Source organism: Micropterus dolomieu, linkage group LG01 (assembly GCF_021292245.1).
Source record: "Micropterus dolomieu isolate WLL.071019.BEF.003 ecotype Adirondacks linkage group LG01, ASM2129224v1, whole genome shotgun sequence".
In the NCBI taxonomy this organism is placed as follows: Eukaryota; Metazoa; Chordata; class Actinopteri; order Centrarchiformes; family Centrarchidae; genus Micropterus; species Micropterus dolomieu.
This window is the reverse complement of record NC_060150.1, coordinates 22,325,388-22,338,608: the sequence shown is the minus strand read 5'-3', so window position 1 is coordinate 22,338,608 and position 13,221 is coordinate 22,325,388.

Genomic DNA, 13,221 nt, shown 5'->3' with positions numbered 1-13,221 from the left:
CGAACAACTACCAACAATGGTAGACGAAATACCACAAGGGTAAATAAATGACAACTAATCCAACAATCTGCACAACATGAATACAATCAAACCTCATTGTCATTGTAATGGAACCAGACCTTTCGTTTGTAAAGACGTTTGAAATTGTGAATGCCTTGACACTGCTTTAATTCAAGCCCCAGATTATTCCACAAAGTAACCCCACAAACAGACATAGAATAACTCCTCCTGGTGGAACTCGCCATTGGTACCGCAAAGTTTCCAAAACCTCTCAAACTGTACGACTGCTCCTTATGAGAAAACATATTTTGAATGTTCACAGGTAATAAATAGTGATACGCTTTGATCATGAACTGTGCATTATAAAATTTTACAAGATCCTGCATTTTTAATAGCTTTGATTTGAGAAAGAGAGGATTTGTGTGTTCAAAATAGGCGGCCTTGTGTATAATTCGTATAGCTCTTTTCTGTAGCAAAAAAAGTGACTGTATTACATTTCTGTAATTATTGCCCCATACCTCTACACAGTAGGTTAGATATGGCTGTATTAAAGCACAATACAGGGTATGGAGTGCATTGATATCAAGGATATGCTTAACTCTACTTATTATGGCAAGGCTTTTGGAGACTTTTGTTGTTATATGTCTGATGTGGGCATTCCAACTTAGCTTGTTGTCTATTGTTACACCTAAAAATTTTATTTCCTGAACATTTTCAATGTGTACTCTGTCTATGTCAACCAGTTTCTGCGAATCAGCTTGATACTTTCCAAAAAACATCACTTTGGATTTATCTAGGTTTAAGGATAATTTGTTACTTTCCATCCATTTTTTAAATTTACTTAGTTCTTTGTTTATAACGCTAATCAGTCGCTCCAAACTATCGACAATAAATATAAGATATGTAAATATTAAATATATAATTGACAAGGTAGAAAAAATATAAAATAATACATCGGATTTTCATGTGCAAACATTTACAGTTTGCACTGTAAGGGGGGCATTAGGGGGGTATGAGCATCAGTGTTGGTGGGGGTCCCGGGCCTTGCTGATGAGGCCAGCTGCAGATGGAAAGAAACTTTTCTTGTGGTGTGACGTTTTTTCCTCACAAGAATCCTGGAGGCATACAGGTCCTGGAGGCGTACAGGTCCTGGAGGCGTACAGGTCCAGGAGGCGAACAGGTCCTGGAAGCGTACAGGTCCTGGAGGCGAACAGGTCTTGGAGATGAACAGGTCCTGGAGGCGTACAGGTCCTGGAGGCGTACAGGTCCTGGAGGCGAACAGGTCCTGGAGGCGAACAGGTCCTGGAGGCGTACAGGTCCTGGAGGCGTACAGGTCTTATAGGGATGGTTGATTGCAGCCAATCACCTTCTCTGCAGAGTGAATGACACACTCAAAGATGGTGATGGAGGAGGTGAGGATGGACTCAATGATGCCGGTGTAGAGGTGCGCCATCATTGTCTTTGTCAGGCTGAACTTCTCCAGCTGCTGCAGGAAGTACATTCTCTGCTGGGCCTTCTTTGTGAACTAACTGATATTCAGCGCCCACTTGAGATGATGATGATGTCCAGGAAGCAGAACCCTTTGTGACTCCACAGTCGACACTGAGTGTGGTGTCATCCGCAAACTTCAGGAGCTTGACAGACTGGTGACTGGAAGTGCAGCTGTTGGTGTACAGGGAGAGGAGCAGAGGGGAAAGAACACAGCCCTGAGGGGAACCGGTGCTGATGGTCCTGGAATCAGAGACATGTTTTTCCAGCTTCACATGATGCTTCCTGTCAGAAAGGAAGCCTGTGATCTGCCAGTCCGGTATCGATCCACATAGCCACGTCTCTGAGGCATATAACAGAAGATTAACAAAAGTCTCTGTGTTTCCCAATCAGTAGCTGAAGTTCATGCAGTCCGTTGCACAATGAGCGCACATTGGAGAGAAATATTCCTGGTAACGGCATACAAGCACACCGGCACATTTCCCTCTCCTTTCGTGTTTCACTGTATAAACAAAGATGAGAGCACCTTTGACCAGGAGACAAAACAAACAAAGACAAAACAGCATGCACCAAAACACAGAGGTAGCCATCTGTGGAGCCATTTGGTTATTTAGACTTTACTAGATGTTTTCAGGGCTTTAAACATAACATAACTTGATGGCGGCATAATAATAATAATAATAATAATAATAATAATAATAATAATAATAATAATGATATAATAAGGGCCCAACAAACAATCAGACAAATTATCAATAGCACAGATAGCAGTTTGATGATTGCAAAAAAACTAACAAAGTTGTAACAGTATTATAACTCTAATGCCAATAAAGTAATCAGTCAGATAGATCCAATGAAAAATTCCAATAAAATACATTCAACGGGAGAAGTCAACAAGTCCAAAAATGTGTATTCATATCACTCCAAGTTGGGGATGTCAGGCAGTTGGGAAGAATTTGCAGGAGAATCATGGAAAATGAAATGCAGATGTTATCAGAGCCGGCACATTGACAGAGTGGCGGAGCCGTGTGGAAGAAAATTTCTTCCAAAGAATTACAGTGTCAAAAGCATGATAAATCAATCCTTTATACGGAAGTCCGGAGAGACAGACAAGGTGACAAAAGACATGCCAATGTTAATATATAGCAAGGGATGTTCCCATGGTTCCTGTAGCATCAACATTTGTCTGTGTTAAAATCTCTCCTACATGTCTGCAGATAGTCTATTGTAAACCATGACCCTTTGATTAATAATCTGTGTTAATCTTGTGGCTCTGACTTTTAAATGTTACAACATTGTGACCAAAACTTCTTTCCAAAATCAAATATAGTGAGTACTAATAATGTAAAAAATAATCAAAATCTACAATTTAAAATGTATTTCTTACACCAGGTAGCTTAAAAGCTGATAGAGGACAACATGTTCTTGAAGTTCTTGATGTAACTGTAGCCTTTCCCTGTTTGTCTGTCTGGGAGTGGCAATCTACTGTTCCTGCACACCAGCTGCCCAACAATCAATAGTATTCGCCAGATTGTAAATTTATCCAAAGAGACTTAAAATTGCTATTTATGTCAGAGGTCGCATGCCTCTGGAGCAACTAGGGGTTAAGTGTCTTGCTCAGGGACACATTGGTGGATGTTTCACAGTTGGGGATTGAACCTGTGTATCTCACACCAAAGGCCTGTGTCTTATCCACTGCCCCCGTGGCCAACTCTTGTACATATATTCCTCAAGCTGTTTTTCCACTGATCCTGTGACTAAATTTTGTGTTTTCTTGATCAGATAGTGCACCTCCTGAGGTCTTCCCCAGCCTGCCTCTGCACCTATCAACCTGGTTTCTAGTTAAGCACTGCACTCTGCCTAGCACTGCTTACTCTGGTTTGCCATACTGCTACCACCACTGCCACCATAGACGTCCACACCTTGTTGCAATAAACTAATATTTTGAACCCTTATCAGCCTTGTGTCAAGTTGTGCTTCTGGCTCCACAATTCTCTCTGTTCTTAACAGAACGATCTGGCCAAGCACAGACCCAGCCTAGTTGGACTTTATTCTGCAGCCATTCACAAAGCTCTGTCCAGTCAAGGACAGCTATTGGGACACCATGAACAGTTGATCCGCACTCTAACCAACAGCAACCAAGCCCTGGTAACTCAATGCTCTCAATTATCTACTCAATTTGCAATGCTAACCTCTCAACTTTGTCAGTCTGCTCAGCTAGCACCACCCAGCCAACTTACTTTGGGTCTAGGAGTGTTACTGACTTCTCTGTGGAGTTTCTCACTCTAGCAGCTGATGCTCAGTGGAATGATGAGGCATTATGTTGACAGATGAACTGCCTACACATCTAACTTTGATTCCCTTGTTTCTCTAGCCGTCAGACTTGACAATCACCTGTGAGAGCAGTGCAGAGAGGCATAAACACCAACAGCGTGGATTAAATTGTTACAACTAGTGGACTTGTTATCACTGCAAATAAACAATGTCATTGCTAACTGGTAAAACATCATAACTGTTAGTTGAAACAGTTCTTTACACCTGGAAACATCATCATGAGAGAAGAAGAAGAATATTTAATTTACACATCATCATAATTGCTGACAGTTTCCACGTAATGGGTAGACACTGCGTGACATATCTGGAGAATAAAGCCATAGGTGAGAAATCCACTGGCTGTCTTAAAGAAATCCATCTTTGTATTACTCCTCACATCATAAAGTGTCGTACCCATTCAGCCATATGCCCTGGATGTCTATACAGGTGCTGGTCATATAATTAGAATATCATCAAAAAGTTGATTTATTTCAGTAATTCCATTCAAAAAGTGAAACTTGTATAATTTATACATTCATTCCACTCAGACTGATATATTTCAAGTGTTCATTCCTTTTAATTTTGATGATTATAACTGACAACTAATGAAAACCCCAAAATCAGTATCTCAGAAAATTAGAATATTGTCAAAAAGGTTCAATATTGAAGACACCTGGTGCCACACTCTAATCAGCTAATTAACTCAAAACACCTGCAAAAGCCTTTAAATGGTCTCTCAGTCCAGTTCTGTAGGCTACACAATCATGGGGAAGACTGCTGACTTGACAGCTGTCCAAAAGACAACAATTGACACCTTGCACAAGGAGGGCAAGACACAAAAGGTCATTGCTAAAGAGGCTGGCTGTTCACAGAGCTCTGTGTCCAAGCACATTAATAGAGAGGCGAAGGGAAGAAAAAGATGTGGGAGAAAAAAGTGTACAAGCAATAGGGATAACCGCACCCTGGAGAGGATTGTGAAACAAAACCGATTAAAAAATGTAGGTGAGTTTCACAAAGAGTGGACTGCAGCTGGAGTCAGTGCTTCAAGAACCACCACGCACAGACGGCCACAGCAATACGTGGGTTTCAGCTGTCGCATTCCTTGTGTCAAGCCACTCTTGAACAAGACACAGCGTCAGAAGCGTCTCGCCTGGGCTAAAGACAAAAAGGGTTGCTGAGTGACCCAAAATTATGTTCTCTGATGAAAGTAAATGTAGCATTTCCTTTGGAAATCAAGGTCCCAGAGTCTGGAGGAAGAGAGGAGAGGCACAGAATCCACGTTGCTTGTAGTCCAGTGTAAAGTTTCCACAGTCAGTGATGGTTCGGGGTGCCATGTCATCTGCTGGTGTTGGTCCACTGTGTTTTCCGAAGTCCAAGGTCAACGCAGCCGTCTACCAGGAGGTTTTAGAGCACTTCATGCTTCTTGCTGCTGACCAACTTTATGGAGATGCAGATTTCATTTTCCAACAGGACTTGGCACCTGCACACAGTGCCAAAGCTACCAGTACCTGGTTTAAGGACCATGGTATCCCTGTTCTTAATTGGCCAGCATATACCTTAACCCTATAGAAGCTCTATGGGGTATTGTGAAGAGGAAGATGCGATACGCCAGACCCAACAATGCAGAAGAGCTGAAGTCCACTATCAGAGCAACCTGGGCTCTCATAACACCTGAGCAGTGCCACAGACTGATCGACTCCATGCCACGCCGCATTGCTGCAGTAATTCAGGCAAAAGGAGCCCCAACTAAGTATTGAGTGCAGTACATGCTCATACTTTTCATGTTCATACTTTTCAGTTGGCCAACATTTCAAAAAATCCTTGTTTTGTGTTGGTCTTAAGTAATATTCTAATTTTCGGAGATACCGAATTTGGGAGTTGTCAGTTTTAATTATCACAATTAAATGAAATAAACATTTGAAATATATCAGTCTGTGTGTAATGAATGAATATAATATCCAAGTTTCACTTTTGGATTGGAATTACTGAAATAAATCAACTTTTTGATGATTTTCTAATTATATCACCAGCACCTGTATATCTGACTGGCCATTTCTTCCCTCCCTCCTTGTCCTGGAACTGCTAGTTTTGGCTTCTGTTACTGCTGGCTGTGTACTGTGTGCTTAAATATCAGTAAAATGTAAGCTCTGTCATTTGTGAAGACAACAGTCAGTTTTCAGCCACATTATAGCTTGATTATGTTTTTTGAATATCTTTTTATTAAATGAACATAGAGGAAATCCTAAAAGTGTAGAAGAATGTTTTAATTTAAGTAAACAACAAACATTGTTACAGTTAACACCCACACTGTCAGTTGCAAGTCATCCACTGACAGTATTTATTGAAACTGTTGAAATTATTTTGTCTTGTTTTATGTTTTGTCTTTTATTCTTTATCTTTACAGAAAACACTTCATTTGAAAGGTGCCATTCCAAAAGTTATTATTATTATAACTATTACTACTACTTGTGGCTAAAACATACAATCTGCAAAAACACTCCAGCAGCAAAATTCATGCAAGAGAATTTTGTTACAACACAATCTGACGGGGCACAAAGCACAAGCAGTCAGGGGCAGCATGCTACCCTTCTTTTGTTCTGTATCCCAGGTTTTGACAAAGCACCTTATCGCTCTGATTTGAATATGATCAACATTTTCAAATGCAGAACAAAAATTGTGAGAGAAACCTCTCGACTCGTCCATGGACTTGCTCCTTTTGTTGAGCCGTGACTTTTAACACACAATGGTCCAGGGCTCATGGAAAATGCTATTCATTCAAGGCCGCTAAAAACGTTATCTTTAAAAAACGTTATTGTCCAAACATATTGAGTGAAACACACAACATACAGTTGAGAAAGGTTCTCAAATGTAAATGTAATTTTGAAAGAAGCTTTCTAACTGATGGAAAACAGGAAAAAAAAAACTGGAAGTTCCAGTTTCACTTCTCTGTATGGCAGGTGGAAGAGACACTTTTAGTGTCCAGTATTTATTTTCATCTTTGCCTGCGTTTTCTCTTCCAAATCAGTTTGGCTAACCTGGGGGTTTGTTTACAACCTGTCTGACTGTCTGTTGCTGGGTTCACAGATCTCAGCAATTAACTTGGTTAGAACAAAATTATGATTTCAGACAGGAAAGGTGGCCAACACTGGGAAACAAGGTCGTAACAAACCATTATTATCCATTTATTGTGCAGCTCTGAAAACTGCCAATAGATTACTTAAATCTCCATAGCTGCCCTGCCTTCATGAAATATCTCAATAAGTAAAACTCCTGTATGTGTTGGCCAATTGTGTTGGCCAACAGAGTGCTGTCAATGTAAAGTTTAAAGTTGGAACACAGCAGAGCCAGAGCAAGATTAGGAGATATGTATAAAGAAAGAAAAAGAGACAGAGGGAATGGGAGAAGGGCAGAGCAACAGAGAGAATAAGAGAGACGGGGCAGCTAAAGGAGCAGTCAGATTTATGGCAGTGTGAAGGTGAGCTAGATGGCTCTTTGACCAGTGGGCTGTCAAAATGGCAGAGCAGCCCTTTATGGTCCAACTGAGAAAATGAGGCAGCTCTCCCACATCTATCCATCAGAGCCATTTAGTGGCTCGTTGGGGCCAATAAATGGTTGTGTGTGTGTGTAGGTGTGTGTGCTCATGTGGACATTAGACTATTACAGCCCCCCTTTCTTAATGGGTGCCTGTGAGCTCTATCATTGAGGATGTAAGGCTGTGGGGTGAAAGGTGGAGCTTCGGTACACAAGTGGAGCAGGCAGTCAGAACAGCAGCAGCAGCTCTTGGGCAGTATGCTTGTTGTTGTTAGGATTTGTGGTCAGACCGACAGTAATCCACAGATGAACGCTGAAAACATGGCAGGCAGATATCTGTACTCACTGTAGATTCAGGTAAACAAGGAGCAGGCGAGGCTGATGGATTCACAGTGTTCTCTGCTGCTGATGACTGCTTTACTTGCTTCTTTCTTCCTCTGACACATTCCTTTCCCTTCCTTCTCCTCCAAAGCCCTTTTCATCTTCACTGCAGTCTTTTGACCCTGTATTTATTAAAAAACCCAATGAAGCTCCAACCTCTAATTCAGCTTCTTGAAGTGACATTTAGATCTAGCATGACGTAAACTTTAAAGATGGCAAGTTTGGTTGTTTATTTGATTTCTCTCGTATTGTAAATATCTTACAGTTTAAATGATCTCTTTGTGTTTTTGTTACAGTTTTTACAGTTTATTTGTTGTTAGTATGTCAATCACAATAGATATTAGGACGCACCTTATGTTGTGTTGAGCAAACCTATTACATGCACAAAAAGATCTATAACTAAATAATGAATATCTATGACAAATTTCATGGCAACCCATCGAATATTGGTATTTCCTTGACTGACCTTGCCATTACTAGAGCCATTTATGAGCACTGTGAAAACATATTTTGTGCACTGGACACAAGCCTCAGGAAACTTTGCCTCATGTTCAATCGGAAAGGACCTTTAGTGTTTTGGACATTCTGGACCAGTAAAATCCCAGTATTGCAGTCTCAGGCATAGTACATTACATATCCAAACGAGGAAAGTAGTGTGTTTATCTTCCAGACCTGGCACTCATTTCTATGCAGTTTTATTTAAATTGTTGACTGAGCCTCTTAAAACAATATTCATACTTTACACCTGAATAATGAAGCAGTGACCACCATGTTCAGCAAGCAAGAATATAGTGTACTACTCAATCCAGGTCACATGATACAGAGAAGAGACCATTACCAATAAAGATGCTCTAAATAAACATATTGAGAAAATTTGAACATCTTCCATCATTTGAATCAATAGAACTACAGGGAAGGGATGAAGCTGTTGACCAGTTAGTGGAAAAACTTTATGCGTTCCAGCACAGACTGACCTTTGTGTCTTGACAGTCATCAAGACAGATGACAATCTTTTTGGAGTCACAGAACATTGCTTTCGTTGGCAGGTTCAGTATCTGAGGTGATGAGATTTGTAAAGGACAATTTCTCTGCTGATGTTTGCAGGGAGCTGTGACAGAAAAGCAGCTGCTTCCAGGTCCAGGTTCAGAGAGAGTTAAACAAGTCACGGCAGCTGTCAGAGCTGTAAACCTCCTGGATTAATGAAATCAGCAGTGGTGGTGGATAAATGCTGAGTGATGTTGCTGTGATACTGAAAGTGAATCAGACCAAAAGCTCGTCTTTTCCTGTATCTTTAAAAAAAAATTTCTTTGCCTTTATTAATCAGTAGATGCCAGTGCTCTGGTCAGAGGCTCACTAAGTGGAGCATGCGCACCATATATAAAGACTATGAGTCCTTGCAGCACCAGTCCGGGTTTGAATCCCCTTCATTTGAAACACCAGTACTGCTGCATACAAGCACGAGGCTGTTTCTTTATGGGATAAAGACATATAGACACGGGAACTGAAGGGAGGTTTGGGTTGACTAGTGGAGTGTCAAGTTCATCGACTGGCTAAATGGATGTACAGTCTATTATTTTGCTGTGTTGGAGACCCTTGTTCCACTAATAGTGCCATTTGTTCATGCCAGCCTTCCCCTGATCAATAGATATAGAGAGATATTAGCAAACCCCCTCTTTTGATCACGGGGGACAGCCTTATACACTGTGCTACTGGATTTCACAGGATGAGGGGTATTTAGTTGTTTTACAGAGGGAAAAAAGACATATAAGATGGGCAAGAACCATGGGCAAAAAAGGAAGTAAACATAAAATGTTGAATGAAAGGGAAAGAAGGGATATGCTACAGTGTATGTGTGTGTACTTGAACTTCATCTTTGTGTGAGCACCTGTGGAGCAATCATTGAGGTCTAACAAATGTGTTGAATGCATTTTCCGATTTAAAATATTTTAAATCCTACATTATTAACATCCATCGTTTACTTGCTAGAGGTCTTATTAGAGGTCTTATCTTAATCTTTATTCCTTTTGGTAGAACATAGCTGTACTTTATGCATTACCACAACCTATTGTTGATCAGTCAAATAGCGTAAAACCATTGGCAAGATGTGAAGCATACCAGCTTCGTGCATGCATTTCCTTGTGCAGGTGAACAATACAAACAAAACTGGGATCAACTTGTGAAAACATTGCTCCATAGCGCTATTAGCAGGGTTGGGGAGTAACGGATTACATGTAATGGCGTTACGTAATCAGGATACAAATTTTTTTTAACTGTGTTCAGTTACAGTACAGAAAAATTAGACGTAATCAGATTACAGCCACATTTCGTAAAATCGGGGATTACTCATAGGGATTACTTTAAGCAGAAAGTTTCCATGAAACAGAAAATGCAGTGTTATTTGCCTCCATATATGTTTTTTATATACAGTCTATGTTAAAAACCCAAAGGAAGGGAGGGACGTGTCGCAGACATTGATTGGCGTTTACAGTCACCAGTAGCCCCCACCCCATCATGCAGACTCTGTGGGGACCGGTTCCAGCTCCCAGTGAGTGAACACGGCAGCTGGACCAGGACCGAGCGCAGACTCCGAGACCAACAGAGGACAGTTTGACCACTGGGAATACAGTAGGAATGTGGTGGAGCTGAGTAAGCTTATAGGACCGCTAGCAGCATGACTAACTGATCAAGCTAACCAGCCACAGATACAGGCAGATAGGCTACAGTTAGTAGTTTAGCAAAAAATAAAGCTATCACAGAAGCTCTGTGTAAATCATCTCAGTAAGTTACTGGATTCCCTGTTGCTCCCTGAGGCTGCTTTCGGTCGGAACATCAGAGAGAAAACTAGAATATTTTCTCCATATTTCTAATATTTCTCCATCAAATATGATCCAGTTTCATGAGAATCAGTGAAGATAGTTGTGTTTTTGTACAGTAATCAGTGGGGCCTGGCCCCAGAAACACTTTTTCATTGGATGCTAAATTAATAGAGTGCAGAATGAGTAATCAAAATTGTAAAATGGTTTTCCAAATGAAAAACTTAAATATCATCAAGGATACCTACAAAACAATGTTTTTGTCATTGATGGGCCAGATACTGGCATAGTGGTGACACAGTGCAAAGCATATCATACAAAAATATTTAAATATGGATTTTGGGAATAGGTGATTTTGTTATTCTACGTTTCTCTTAAAATACACTGAGCAGAAAACACATCATTGATACTCTCTTGTCTTCATTTGCCTATTTGGCATTGAAGTAATCCAAAATGTAACTAAAAGTAATCAGATTACATTACTTTTATTTTGTGGTACAATTTGATTTTTCCTCCAAATTGTTCAGCCCTTCTTTGTATGCAACCCAATCCTATAATGCATTATACCTGTGCTTGCTCATGTGAGAACTTTTGGGTCTAAGAGTACATCTATATGTAATCTCTATCTAGACCTGCACCATTTGAAAAGTGCATTAAGATAATCTTGTAATGAATTGGTGCTATATAAATAAAATTGAAATTAATTTAAATATAATCCGTATCTATATATTTATAAGCACTCAAAAATATTCATAATGCTTAAGAACCATAACCATAACACACAATAAAGCATTTTATAATGACTTACAAGGTCAAGTATCATAATCATAATTGTTGGTCACTGACCGCATTATAATGTGATTAGCTACAGCTGCAGGTAAAGTATTGTTTCAGGTATGTAATTTGAGTCAATTTAGTGTTTAGAGTAAAAGTAATTTTGGTTAAACATTACAAAGTGTCCATTCAGTTGTGTCAAATAGGAGTAGCCTATCTTACTAATTTATTGTCTGTTATGACCTTTTATATCTACAGGTAAAGTAGAAACTTTTAGGTTCCATCTGTAATTTGAGTCTGTTGAGTTGTTAGAGTGAGAATTTGCGGGAAACATTACATTAGTGAAATGTAAATATCCATCATTCACTTGTTTATCATCAAAAAGTTGTGTCAAATTGGAGCTGGCTACTCAATTTGTGTTATGACCCATGTAAAAAAAACCTGCTGTTTCTGCCTGGAATTTGTTGTCCCTTGTTGTCGGTCACCTGCACCTTTTAATGGAGGTCAGCATACCAGTGTATCTAACATACCGTTCAAAAAATGTATTCCTTTTGTGTGTTTTTGTGTTTCTTGCATAGATGTAATGATATTCTTCTCACTTTATGTAAAGCACCCAGTGACCACTCAGAGTAACTTATAATCACATTAGAAAGTTATTTTCAGATGGCAAACGTTAGTTTGCCTGAGTACTCGCTTGGATCCACTGCTCTTCTCATGTAGGCAGACAAGCGCTCCGTGAGTAAACACCAGGCGCCCTATGCGTAATAACCATGGTAATGGCTTACGTGCACTACCTACTGTAGCCTTGTTGGTACAACTGTATTGTCTTTAAAGGCTAGCTTAAGTTAAAACTATGCGTAACATTACCTGATACATCCAATCTTGCCCCAATGCTCTGCCATAAGAAAGCCCTCCTGTTTATGTCCCAGTAACTGTTTAGAAAATAATTATATGGGATCATGAAAATTATAATATGATATCATTATAAAATGCTGTGATGCTATAATGTCTTATAATTATTGTTAACAAGCATTGTGAATTTTTACGAGTGCTTATTATGAGTATTGTCTAACTTGACAGGATTGTGCTCAAGGACAGTGAGGATTGTGCTGCCAACTGCAGTGTGCTCGCTCAATACTAATTTTAAAATACTGTCCCAGTTAGCCACATAGACACAATAACAGGGGGAAATAGGGTTCAGGTTGAAAGATACCATAGTTACCCTTTAATCAGGCATGTCAGCTACTACACAAGCCTGATATCAAGAAACGCCAGGTAACAAACTTGTTTTGTCAAGATAAGGCAAACTATCTTGTTATTTTTGAGAAAATTAATTTTGCTGAGATAATTATGTTGTTATCTTGAGAAAATTACTTACCTCAAGATAACGAGATGATACTTTAAGTGCTAATGAGATAGTTAACTTAACAGGATAGTGGGTTGACTGACTTCAGAAGATAACAAGATGACTAACATGATTTTAAAAAGCTATCACAACCTTGGCTATTCTCAGCTTCTGCAGGCTTTAGTGATGGTGGAACAACAATCATAATGCAGATGAATGACATTGACTGGCTGATACGGGGACTATGACTCATTGGTTTAACAAAACTGTGGAAACTGCAGTTTCATTTAGTAATTATTAGCCGAAATTGATGTTCACTGTACTGGAGCAGTTTGTAGAGGGAACTCCTGAAACAATAAGTTAAACTGAAAGCATTATGATTACTGCTACAACCAGAGTGGTTCAGTCAAATTGTTGCTACTGTAAATTCTAACATCAGCATGCTAAAGTGGTCACATAGATCATGCTAACTTGCTGATGTTTAGCACATATGATGTTTACAATAGTTACAGCTGAGGCTGATGGGAATGTCATTAGTTTTTCAGATATTTCATTAAAAACCAAACTGAACAAATT